The sequence below is a fragment of the Nicotiana tabacum genome, chromosome 6, assembly GCF_000715075.1.
Source record: "Nicotiana tabacum cultivar K326 chromosome 6, ASM71507v2, whole genome shotgun sequence".
In the NCBI taxonomy this organism is placed as follows: Eukaryota; Viridiplantae; Streptophyta; class Magnoliopsida; order Solanales; family Solanaceae; genus Nicotiana; species Nicotiana tabacum.
In genome coordinates this window covers 161,522,053-161,534,524 of record NC_134085.1, presented here as the reverse complement: position 1 = coordinate 161,534,524, position 12,472 = coordinate 161,522,053, and the positions used below count along the sequence as shown (strand labels likewise).

The 12,472-nt window shown below is 38.7% G+C and overlaps 1 long non-coding RNA gene across 2 annotated transcripts; it reads right to left on the bottom strand.

The window, feature by feature from the left end:
- Positions 1-6,791: 6,791 nt before the first annotated feature.
- Positions 6,792-9,869, bottom strand: LOC107809652 (uncharacterized). 2 transcript variants are annotated; one of them, XR_012710885.1, is made up of 3 exons: positions 9,700-9,718; positions 8,057-9,257; positions 6,792-7,046 (listed from the first exon to the last, which is right to left on the bottom strand). It is a non-coding gene; the product is annotated as an uncharacterized LOC107809652 (long non-coding RNA). The 2 variants fall into 2 exon arrangements; XR_001653453.2 differs by having other exon boundaries at positions 8,057-9,869.
- Between the last annotated feature and the right edge of the window lie 2,603 nt (positions 9,870-12,472).

Sequence of the window (12,472 nt, the reverse complement as noted above, 5' to 3'; positions counted from 1 at the left end):
AATTTAAATTATAAAACAAACAATAATTATTAATGATAGTTTGGTGCTACTGGGACTCAAATATCGAGCCTGGAACCCCTAGGTATAATTTTTGTATAACGCTAAAAATTGTGTATCTCAAAAAATTAATATTTAATATACAGAATAAAATACAATTAATGTTGTTTTAATTTACAGTTGACGACATGGACACGACTATACATCCCGGCCCTCGGACGTTGGATCTATTAGCCCTACAGCCCCAGCATAGATCCGAATATATATGAGACGGACAGTTGCTTACGCAGACTTTCCGGGCCAGGAGAATGGATCTATTATGGGACTTTTTGAGTCATAGAGTTCTACATCCCCGCGTGGTGCATTACCTGGAGGAAATGAGATTATATAGGATTATTATGATTGGTCGGATACAGCTCGACTGGGCTTTGATCAAGACTTTGATTGAGCGGTGGCGACCGAAAATGCACACTTTCCATCTGCCCACCGGCGAGGCTACCATCACACTCCAGGACACTGAGATTTTATATGGCCTGTCCGCTGATGGCTTGCTAGTTTTACTGCTTACGACCATGAGATATTATTCGCGACAGTCTTATTGGAATATGCTGCACATGCTCACGGGTTTCATGCCGGAGGACGAGACTGTAGCGTTTGGGTCCAGTCGTATGCAGTTGGTCCCCATTAGAGACCACCTAGAGAAGATCCACTATACTATCACCGACGAGTCAGCGGAGGTGGATGTACAACGATATACGAGGCTGTTGTTGCTCCTTCTACGTGGAGGGGGGGTCTTGTTCCCGAACACTTCGGGGAACCTAGTGAGCCTCCGTTTTCTGCATCATATTGGCCAGTTCGAGGATACAACCATCTACAGCTGGGGTGGTGCTATCATCTCATATTTGTACAGGCAGATGTGCCGGGCTTGCATCGGCACACAGAGAGACGTTGGTGGATTTCTGCCGCTTCTACAGGTGACAACATATTCAAATAATATGTCCATTAGTTACAATTCTACCTAGTTATAGTTAATCTTATACTTTACGTCAACTTTGTATATTAGGTTTGGGTCTGGGAGCGATTTCTGCAGTTTCAGCCACCTCTATCACAGCTACCGGCTAATGTAGAAATTCCGCATCTCCCTCTAGCCTGTAGGTGGGTTATGCGTCGTACTCTTGCACGAGAGTATGATGCACATCATAATCTCCCCCTCTACAGGGATGTGTTGGATCTGCTGGAGGACGCACAGGTGAATATCTAACTAAACTTACCTGTTATAGATTAACTTAGTGTTGCGCATACTAACAGTTTGTGTTCTTATTTGATAGTTCATCTGGACACCGTACAACGATGAGGTGATAGGTACCCTGCCAGCGTATTGCACGTTCGGCCGACATATTTGGAGGGCTTCTGTCCCGCTCATATGCCTCGATATTGTCGAGCATCATGCCTCTGACCGGATATTTCGTCAGTTTGGCCTGCCGCAGCCTATACCGAGTTCGCCTGCATGGCTTGCTTTACATTATGAGAGGGATGATCGGTCCAGGGCAGACGACACATTTATGGCATGGCTTGATGAGCAGTTGGGTACTTGGGACATGCGAGGGGAATTGACCCCACCTCCGCAACACTTTCTTATTCAACGTTATATGGCATGGTACCGCACTGTTTTCCGACTTTTTATCGGGAACCCAGTTCATCAGGAACACGGTCGGTACATCCCTTACGCCAGGAGACATGAGACCCTGGTATGTTTTATGTTATTATTAATTATATACCTGTAATTTAGTGCTAAATATGTAGTTTATATTTTTTACTTTGTGCAGGCGATTGGATTGCATACCATCTATCATATGGGGCCGCAGATGCAGAGTCATGTCCACGATCCTGTGGCCATGCAGGAGTATAGTCGTCGATTCATGGATGTGGCTGCCCAGACACTGCAGCGAGCCCGATCGGATCAGCGTTTGGCATACGAAGCTGATTATATGGACCCAACGCAGTACCATCGAGGTCGTGGTATCCCACGAGCTGGTGGTGGCCGACAAGCTGGTGGTGCCGAACGACGTGGTCGTGGGCGGAGAGGAGGTGGTCCCCAGCAAGGGGGCGTTGAGGCTCCTGCTGATGATGTTGCTGCTGATATGGCAGGTGGCATGCATGAGACGGACATGCCGTCTTACAGCCTTGGGATTTATCGCACTCCAGTGCCATCGCAGGTGACCCATCGGGTCAATTATTGATCACGGACTCGGATATTCAAGGAGTGGATTGGGGTAGATACTTCCCAGACCCGTCTACCACTGATGAGGATCGACCCGAGAATTTTATAGTGGGCGCCGACTGAGTTATGGCTCCAACATCACATGCGCAAGTATGAGTTTATTAGTATTGAATTTGAATTTGTTTTAACTGTAACTTATTTATTTTCTTTAATTTTATTAATTTCCTTTTTAAGGCTTCATGCGATGCTGCGACAGATGACTACATTCAGGATCCAGACACGATAATGATAAGACAATATAAATTGTTGTGAATTGTTATGTAGTTTTCTATACTAAGTTTCATATTATTATGTAGCCTTCTACTGGACCTGACAGCACCACCGATACATGTCATCCTGCGCCGCATCCGGCTATAAGGAGATGACTTGATGAAGATGATCCTGATAGCGCACCCGGGCAGGAGGGGATGCGCCTTAGGCCAGCGGCTGCATTGAGACACACCGGATGCGGGACACATTGATTTGACCTTCCTTTTTTTTATTTGGTGTAAATAATATTTTTGTATACATTAACAACAATATTTAATCGAATATGCCCATTACTTTTTTTAGTTCCCCATTCGTTTGATAGTTTCATAGAACAACATAAGCACTTAAACTTAACTTTCACTTCAATTAAAATAAAATTTAGTACAACACACAAGGAAAACATTACTACAAGAAAAATATTACTACAGCACAAACACAAACATAACATGCCAACATAATAAAAATACATGAAATATGAAAAATACACTAAACACGTACATGCCAATGTTTAGCCCCGGTTGCCATTTATTCTCCGCTCCAACCACTTAAATCGTTCTTCCAGTTGTTCTTTTTCTTCTTCTACCTCTTTCAGTTTCGCCTTCACCTCCGCAAGTTCCCGTTTATATTTTTTTTATGTTCCTTTTATGCTTCACAATTCCATTGTGTTTTCCATTTTTCTCTCCCACCTCCTTCAGTTCGCCCTCAAGTCTGCAATAATTCTATTGCTTTCTTTTTCATGTTCCCGTTGTCTTAAACACACATTATGAAGATACTGCAGTTGTTCTCTATAGCATTCCTGATAACATGGTTCATCAACTCATTCTTCAAAATCACAAATAGGTTCGCCGGGAACCTTGTAAAACTGGTTCATACAATGCCAGTAGCGGCGTCCAACTTCACCACCGTCCCAACAATTTTGCATCAAACATGGTTTTCCACACTTGCACTTTGGTGGACGAAGAGGTTGAGCCATTTGTGAAATATTTACTTTTAGTAAAAAAACCTTACTTTTAATGAAATATTTGCTTTTAGTAAATTTTGAGCACATAAAATAACTACAATGAGCCCGTTATTTATAGGTGAGACAACACCCACATAATGTAGTGTTTAACCACGGTAAATACATAACGTACTATGTAATGGCGCTATATTTTCCGTGTTAAATATCATGATGTCGACAGGACAACTTTATGTCAGCTGGTCAGCTTTTTCAGTTCGACAAGACAACATACACATAACGTAGTGTTCAACCGCGCTAAATACATAACGTACTATTTAATAGCGCTATATTTTGGCAGAGATGCAAATGACTTATCCCAATTACTATAGACAATTTCAAAAGCTCGTTTGCGCCCGAGAAATGCCTTTCTTTTTCGTAATGGTATGGCTATGTTCCTAGTGGACTGATGTAATGCACTCTTTGATTTTATACCTTATGGTCGCTTCGAGGTGCGGAATAAGTACAAGAGAAATCAAGTCAATATCCAAGTTGAAGTGATTCCCGTTGAATGTGTCCATTTTGCATGTGTGGGTGGGAATAGATTTACCCACTTTCCACATACCTGTCTTCTTCTTGGTCGCACGCAACATCTAATTACATGGCCAAAACCACCTGCGACAAACAACCTTGTATACCATCGGACTTGACTCCCATACCTGCATCTCACGACACTCTTTTACGTTGTGCATTTTACAAGCCCTGCTTACGCGCGCTTTATCAGGAAAAAGCATCCCCTTTGCAAGCACTGCGGTCTAGACTCATCCCACATTGTTGTCCGGATTTCATCAAAATCCCTTGTGAGATCTTCCACATCCGGACGGTTGGCAAGTTATCAATGTAAGGAATCTCCCTTGAATGAAACGACACTTCGGACTCGTACACTCTTCGTCTAGGGGGGTCTCTCTTCAAATCAGGTCCTTCCTCCTCATCCTGCACATCACCATCCTCACGAGGAAAGGGTGTCTCGTCTCCGGATTCATCGGCATTGTTATCATAATCACTGTTCTGTTCCTCACTCTGTGCATCTGTCAAATCCCGATGGAATATGTCGTTTTCGAGCAATTGAGTGAGTACGGGTGGTTCAACTTGCTCGTTTTCACTGCACAACCAACAAAAATATAAGCTACTGAATTAATAAATGCTTTCCATATGGCTATATCACTTCACTTACAAGTCATAACGTGATGAAATTCCATGATGGACGTTTTCAATTAGGTGATAACTATCGGATGGGCCACTTGTAAAATTCATATCCGGCCGGTACCCCCTATTAAATATATGAGCATTAATACAAATTCAATACACCAAAAATATACATAATTAACACAAATGAAAATTGAAGTTTACCACTCGTCTTGTGAATTATGGAAAGCAGGGTATAAATTATTTTCTCGATGCTCATTCGCCGGCGGTGATAATTTTAAATCAAGGAAAACTCTTTCATCTGGAACCTGTCCGGCAAAAAATGCTCCAGAATAACCACCCGATGACTGGGGGTTATCTCTACTACGCACAACCTCGTTTTTTGGAACGTCTTCGACCTTCACGTACATCTCCAACATTGTGATTACAAGAAATTCTCGGCATTCATCCGGAGTCCTCAGAAAATCACTCAAAGTTTCATCATTGTTGATGTTAAACTCCGAGTAAAAAGCAACCCCTTGCGGAGTGACGGAATACGGATATCTTCAGGTTACTTTAAGTATCACTGAACGTTTTCTCACACTCATTTTTTTGCATAACACCGAGATATCAATTTATCGTACTCCATTGTAAGTGGCAATTTAACATGACACTGAGCAGGTAAACTGTAGCCCACTGAGTTATTCTCCATCACAACCTCACCCCCCAATATAATGAAACTTTTATTCTACGCTCTTCAAACATAATGAAAAAATGCTGGAGAATTTAACAACAATAAACGTTTCAACAAGAGTATGGAAATGGCTAGCTGGAAAATTTCTACGCTATACACCTTTTGAATGAATTTCTATACAATCCCAACCTCTTTATATAGGAAATGGCTAGCCAGATTTTTTTTTTATATATAACGCCCAAAAAGTGGGCACTATACGCTTTTGAATTATTGAAGTCAGGAATTATTGGTGGGGCCAGGAAAAAGATGTATAGCGCCCAAATACTGGACGCTATACATAAAACTTTATGTATAGCGTCCAGTATTTGGGCGCTATACCTGTTAGTGTCAGCTTTCTATGTATAGCGCCCAAATACTGGGCGCTATACATTAACGGCACAGTTAACGTTAATATATAGCGCCCAGTATGTTAGGCGCTATATATAAAAATGTCATCTTTTTTTTTTACACCTATTAAGGTGCTACTTGTCTAAAAGAACCACATTTTGGTTTCAGACTCAAGTTTTTACATCCAACATTGTCAAATACTTTTTAACATTTTCAACATTCTTTTGGCTTCCTACCATAATTTTTCAGTTGGACACGAAACTGTGCACAACTGAGTTCGTAGCCAGAAGATGTGTAGAGATTTTTTTTCTTTCAACTCGTGTTGGTCTGTATTATACTTGTAAACTCTTCTCAGTGTTTAACTCTCTAATTAAGCCACTTTCATCTCTACACGAAGGCCCTTGTCTTTTTAACCTTATAAATTAGAGTTCATACGGCACAAAATAGTCATATAATTATTTTTCTAATATTTCAAAATAGTCACTTAATTACTTCTATACTAGGAAATGGTTTCATTCAAACTCTTACACATTAGGAGAGCTTTTCGTTAAACTCCATTTATATTTAATTTTCTTTTAAGTTTAGGAGTGTTTTAGTTTATAAAATTTGGCCTAATTCACACAAACAAGTAAAGTTTCGTAGGAAAGCTCACATATTAGGAAAGTTATGACAAACTAATTTTTATAGTATACTAGGTGGGGATAGCTCGTGCCAGCACCTAGTATGTAGCTGACGCATTCTTTTATCTGTCTTTGAACAAATTTGTTATAGTACGGTAGCAAGATAAACCTGTTATGAATCCAAATAATGCTTACTAAAGCAATACCGCTATGAAGGCGCACTATAGGCCATTCCCTAATAGGTGGTCTTCTAATAGAATCATACATTTGTTAGCTGGATTGTCTTTGCATTGTATCCTCTCCATCGGACCAAAAATAGAACCGATGTCCACCTGAGTTAATTTGACAAAACAACTACAAATGGTATTTGGTGCTCAACACTCTTCTAATGAATTGCCTCCTGTATTTGGAATTTGGGGACATACTTATCAATTTTGATTCTTTCCGGTTCAAGACTTCCCTGTTTCAAATTAAATTAGCACGCCCTGCATGAAAGTCTGATAATCGGTTGGTAGCCATTCAGGTTTTCTTCCTCTACCCAAACTCACAGTACATTGCAAGATATAGGAGTTCAGATGCCAAACAAACATGTACTGGTAAGTGTGACATTGACATGCACTCACATTTAATCTCTCAGTCAAAGATCTTGTAGTCCTTTTTGGCTCTCACTCCATTAAGAAGCCACTCACTTGAATCCTGCAAACAATGGAATCATTACTAACTGATAGTATTGTATAACATAATACTTTAAAACTGCAACCCACAATGTTAATTATTTTTCTGTTTTAGCCTTTTAGTAATACTTATGGAATGTTGTCTCATTTCCTTCTAATATAAACATTGGTGATCCTAATATTATGGAACAATGTTGTTGTAGCATATAATTTAATACTTCAACAGAAGAGTTGAAAAAAATACTATAAACCTGACAGGAATGCAAGTCGTAGAAAATATTGCATTCTCACAGTTGCAATTGCTAAATGATTGTCATTTAAGCATTTAAACTAATATAACATTCAGTAGATCTAAAGATTCTATAACAATAAATAACTTTATGTTATTACTAATGTGCATAGGTAATTGTTGGTTAGACTAATTTACAAAAGTTCACTGCTACTCGAGGTGTAACCATCAGCTAGGTTGGGCGGACTCTTTAAAATTCCTGCCGCACCTATGCCGACGCGACATGGGCGTGGGATCCATATCGGATTTGGTCAGCTTACCTCGGGTACTTTAACTACAATCAATGACTGAGAAGGATGTATCGAATGGTATTTGATTTTGGGTTTATGTCATACATATATAATTATATAAAGTGTAAGAATCCTATTCTATTACGCGAAATATCTTATAAATAAAATATTGGTGTTATGAAGAATAAAGTTTATTAGTTTTAGTTCAATAACTTCACTGATTGAAATATATACTCGTAGTATACATTTATTGGCAATATCTCAGCATCCGTATCCGCGCTCGGATCCATACCCCGAATCCTAAAATTTGTAAGATGAAAAATCCGACGTCTCGATCCGCACCCGGATTGCATACTCGCACCCAAGTTCGAGGCTTCGAGCAATATAGATCATCAACAAATGGCAAAATGAAAATATTGCAAGGTCATGCACCTCAATTTCCAGAATTGAAAGTCAAAGATTAGCAGAAAGGAGAACAAAAAATCGTTACCTTTAGAAAAAAAGATATAGTACCTTTCTTAGCTAGCCTAGCGTGCTATAAACCTGGGGAGAACAAGAGCCAGATCGAACATTCCTTTCATTCTTTTATAACCCCCTCTCCTTAGTTGCTCCACTAATGAGGTATCACATGAAAGTACTCCAAAAACGTTCGTAGAAGTAGATTGTCCAGAACTACTACCCTGTAGAGCACAACTTCTTCTTCTAGAAGGAGGAGATTTTACATTTTCATACAACTGAGAATCATGATAAAGTTATCATTTTGGTCGAAGAATGGCATTGAGCAAAGCATAACCATCACCAGAGTGCAAGAGATGACTCAAAGTGTTGGTAAACTCTAGTTGAAGAGCATCACCAACAGTTGATTGTAGAAGGAACCAGTAGGTCAGAGATGACCCAAAGTAAACTCTACTTGAAGAGCATCATCAACAACAGAACCAATAACATTTCAGAATTATTTGAAGTTGGATAAGGGGAATAATTTCCAATGAAGAATTAACTAATGAATTACGTTTCATCCAAAAAGACCAAAATTCAAGGTGAATCATCTTGAGATTCTTTGATCACAACTTGTAAGACAAACCAAGATTTCCATAGAAGCTATGAAATACTCGTTTGCTCCTCAAACTTCTAGTATAGGAAAGGTCACTACCTTAGGACTTAATGATAATTTCCTCTTCAACTCAGAAGTATTAGGGAGTTTGTACTTCAGCTGGATACTTTTACAAAATAATAAGCATTCAAGTGCAGTAACAAAGCTGCTTTTATGGACTTGAAAGGAAGCGATAACAAAAGAACTTGGTAAGTTTGGTCGTGACAATATATATATATATATATATATATATATATATATATATATATATATATATATATATATATATATGATAACGGACATGTTTATTGTTCATATTCAGATCTTCCGTCATTAACAGTATCTGAAAGGAACAAAATCAATCCAAAGAAAGCATGACAATTTGCAATTTGGAAAAGCAAAGAGAACAGGCAAAAGTAAACACCCAGTTATGATCAATATTCCAGTTTCTTTAAAAAAAAATATTTTGAATAGGAGCATGATAATGCGAAGATATGCCTTTAAATTTTAAAAGGAGAACACTATAATGCTTTTGAAAATAATTACTCATAAATAAGTCGTAAATACTAAAAGTAACTATAAACTTACTGTATCCAAATCGATAAGCCCAATCTTCAAGTCCTCCTAAAAGATTTTCCGAATGAAGTCAATGAATGTCCTAAAGTCCTTGTCATACTCTTGACGATTTGAAAGTAATATGCATATGAAGTAAAATTAGATAAAAATACAACCGATCATTTCATATGCTCATACCATTTCTTATAGCAGAACGCAAAAAGATAATATGCGTGTACAATATTTGCAATTGTTTAAAAGGTGAATTTTGTTCTTCGGCCACTACTATTATGCCACTTACACTTAAAGCAAAAAGCTACTTGGGTTACTTAACTCTCACTTTACCTTGAAACAAAAAAGGATGGACAAAACCTAAATGGAGAAACATAAGAGGGTACAGCAGTAACCCAAGACAAATTTGAAACCAAAGTAAAGAGATTATGATAAAACACATAGAGAAATTAAATAAGAGGATACACAGTATAGAGATTGAAGCGGCAGAATCGCTTACGCAGCAACAGCATCCATGAGGAAGAGAATCGTTGCTTCTGGTGTGTATACACATAATCACAGAGAGACCGATCGAGAACCATCCAAGAGGACAGCGGAGTTTTCATTAGATTGTCAAAAGACCAAAATGCCCTCGGGTACGAATTTAATTCCATTAAGCAAACACGTCGAAACATTGGCTCTTCTAATCTAATCTAATCTAATCTAATCTAATCTAATCTATAGAAAAATAACGGTTCTAGGTTCTCTTTCTTTGGGGTTTTATTTTTTATTTTTTTTGTATTAGTAGTTGAATTTTGTGTACATATATTTATATAAAAATATTGAATGACCTTTTTATTTCTTTTAAACCTTTTCACTATTTATATATTGACTGATATTTTTATTTTTATGTGGTAATTTCTTCCTTTATAAATTAGGTATATAGGATTAATATTTCTCAATTTTAGGAACATACACTTTTATTTATAATAAATCAAATATAATTTTTACTATAATATTAATATGATCAATTTTTTAAGAAAACAACATGTTTGACCCAAAAACATAAATCTTAGCTCAAATAATTAATTTCAGTTGAACATAGATTAATCTTAGTTAAAAATAATTTCTTCATATCTTGATATTAGAAAGGGTGGTTGAAAGGCATTTTATGAAGACAATAATGATGCTATATAATAAATATCCTTTTACTACCAAAAACTATAGCAATATGTATGATATTCAATAAATGACAACATAATGGTATTCATGTAATTTAGAGGAATAATTTGACAAGTAAGAGATGGAACAAAAGAATCTTCCACTTGACAATGATTGAACAATAGATTCTCAAACAGTTGAAAATTCCTCGGATCTTGGATCTGCCAAGAATCTTGATGAAAAGTAAAGTCTTGTATTGAATGAAGAATAAAATCTTTTTCTAAGTATTATTCTTACAAGAATGAGTTTCACGCGCCTCTCTTCTCTCTCTTTTTTCTATTTATATGGGATTCTCTTTCCAAAAAATCCTAATAGTACAAATATAAGGAATATTCACAAGAATATTCCCTCCCCGATTCTATTATGAAAACTAGCCGTTACAGTTCTATCGCCCGTTCCCGACCATAACCCTCATGGATAACACTAACCGCGGCTCTCCTCGACTCCTTGACGTTGATCCTCATCGGTATCTTGATCGCGGATCTCCTCAACTCCTCGACCTTGATCCTCATTGGTGTCTTGACATCGTCTTTCTTAGACTCCTTGACCACGTCTAAGGTGGCTTCTAGGATTATATTAAATGATGATTTGAGTTCTCATAGTGTTATTTTGACCTGAATATCCTAAAGGTAGATTTTGACCCATACAGTTAGTTCCTCCGCTTATTGAGACCGGCCTCGGGCGGGCTTGATGAGCAGATTATGTTCATTGCGATCAAAATGATTTGGCGAGCTGATTGAGGCAAAGTGACCGACGTGGCCCTTCACAGGCCGCAAATCTTTGGCATTATACTATCCATGACTCAGGATGATGCCATGATATCATGCGTCATCATGACACACATCCCGATGCGTTGCTTCGTTTTGCGTGCGACTCCTGATTAGACCTGCCACTTCGATTTTGGTGCCAGATAATGATGGGCCGACTTTCCGATTTCGATGCTTGAATCTTTATAAATAGAGGTATAAGGGTGTGACTTCAAAGTTTACAGAATTCTCGTATCGAAACCCTATATCCTCCTCTTTCTCCCATTGCTGTGCAACCTTCTTTTCTATTCTAGCGATTCTCGCTGTTTCCAATCTTTCTTTATTCGGTGCCTCTTTCTTTTTTGTGGAAATATGTCTAATGTACCTTCTGAATCTAGTGAGGGGAGCGATGCGGTCCCTTTATCAATAGTTTTTCCTTTTTATTTTCCTCCTCATGTGGAGAACTTCTCTACCACCACCGCCGAGGATGAAGGCTTCCCAACGGTAGAGGAGATAATTCCTCATAATCCCGATATAGGTCTGACTTCTCGAAATTGCCCGAAGCTGACCCTGGAACCTATAAATTGGCAATGAAATAAGATGATTTGACAAAGCTTAGGGCTAAATACAGCATTCCTAACCATGTCGAGTTGATCTCTGCTAGGTGGGATGAGGTAAAGTTTCACCGTCCTGGATATTGCTCTTTCTATGCATACCCCTTCCATATCGGCTATACTCTTCCTATCCTTCCGTTGGCATAGGGGTTTTGTCGCTATTATGGCATTTGCCCGACTTAGCTCGCGCCGTATGTTTTCAAACTCCTGAGAATGCTTACCAAGTTCGTGGAGCTGGCCAGGGTCGAGCTCACGCTTCGCGATGTGATACACTTGTTCGCCCCCAGTTTTTATAGGGGGCGATGTTGAATCTTCGCCACCGATGAGGTAAATGTTTGGTGGTGAAAATGGACGACAAGGCTAACTGTCAATTGTGGCTTAACTACTTCATTGTGAAAGATGAGGACGTGGTGGCTGATGCCGACAGTTTTTCTGAGGCATGGAATCATACTAGTAAGTCCATGACTTCTTCATTTATGACCATCTGATTTCTTACCGTGTTTGTCCATGATTCTAACCTTCTGCCCGTTTTTGTGCATCTACACCCTCACCTTTTCCTTTGGTCGATGATATTTTTGATTGAATGGGTTGGCTTCTTCTTCTTCACATTGTGGGGATACGCGAGTGGCTGGTCTTCGTCAAAAGGTTTGTCCCCCATCCTCCACCGACTAGTAATTTATCTTTATTATCGGCTTCTTGGCTATTTCCCTTT